Below are 1,196 nucleotides of genomic sequence, written 5' to 3' on the forward strand. Positions count from 1 at the left end.
TATGAAATATTTAGTATGGGAATTTACTCACTTACTCTGTAAATTAACTCATCATCCTAGAGTAGGTTCTCATCTGGGGTTATATTGCCTTACTCTTTCCTACAGCTACATAAAAAATAATAATGAATTAGTCTCTGACAGAGTAGAATCAAACCCAAGGCAAAGTCTAATTTTGTTCCACACTGGTTTCACTTAAAATTCATGACCACTGACTTCACAGGAACTTGATACTGCCTGGAATTCTAGCAAGTCCCTCTGTTTTAATTATTTTCTGCTCTTGAGACAATTTTATACCTTCAGCTTTTCCTCTCAATATACAGCTGCTATATTTATTCACTCTCAGCCACAGGTCTCATGTAAGATTGGTTGAGAAAATAAATGTATTCAGGAAGGAGCTTGAACTCTTATCTCTAATCTCAAAGCCATCCTATGTACTTGTAAGATGTGCTTCTGATCCTAGTCTTCCCTCCTGTGAAATGGAAAGATTATTCTGACTCCCCTCGAAGTCCAAATATTCCACTTTCTCTCTAGACTCCAAAGACTGTTTTGTATCTATTTATCTACTTATAATTTAACAAAACCTCAATGGAAGAGATGTCTCTCTACACTCAAGTTTATTAATCTTTCAGTGTTCCTTATTCTGAAATTACTGTCACTGTCCTCTCAGTTCAAGCCAAAAACTTGATAGTCATCCTTGAATCCTCCCTGTAGATTATCCAGCCTACTAGAAAATTCTACAAGTTTATAGCCCCCAAATACACCTAAGTTCATCAGTTTTCTACATAACCATTGCTGCTATGCTAATCAAGTCTCAACTATTTCTTATCTCATCTTCTGCGATGATGAATATCTGCCAGGGTATTCCTCATAGCTCTAGCACTGGCGATGTATTTGCTTAGTCACTGTCTGTGAGAAAACATAAAGAGTTTTATAATGTGCTCTCTTATGAACCATGCATTATTATGTAGCATGACATAATCTCATTTTTTAAGGCACATTGTTTCATGGTTTCTTTTGGTGATGGTGTTCCCAGAAAATCTCTTCCTTTCAGATGTCTTTATAACCAGAGCTGGCTACAGGTCTATGAAAAAATTACTCACAGACTTAATGGAACACTGTCAATCATTCTTCTCTTTTATACTATCATGTGGAAAAGGATGCCATAATTTTAGTATTTCACATCTTAGACTTGAGAG

Source organism: Otolemur garnettii, unplaced genomic scaffold (genome assembly GCF_000181295.1).
Source record: "Otolemur garnettii isolate 467f Iridium unplaced genomic scaffold, OtoGar3 scaffold00036, whole genome shotgun sequence".
NCBI lineage: Eukaryota > Metazoa > Chordata > Mammalia > Primates > Galagidae > Otolemur > Otolemur garnettii.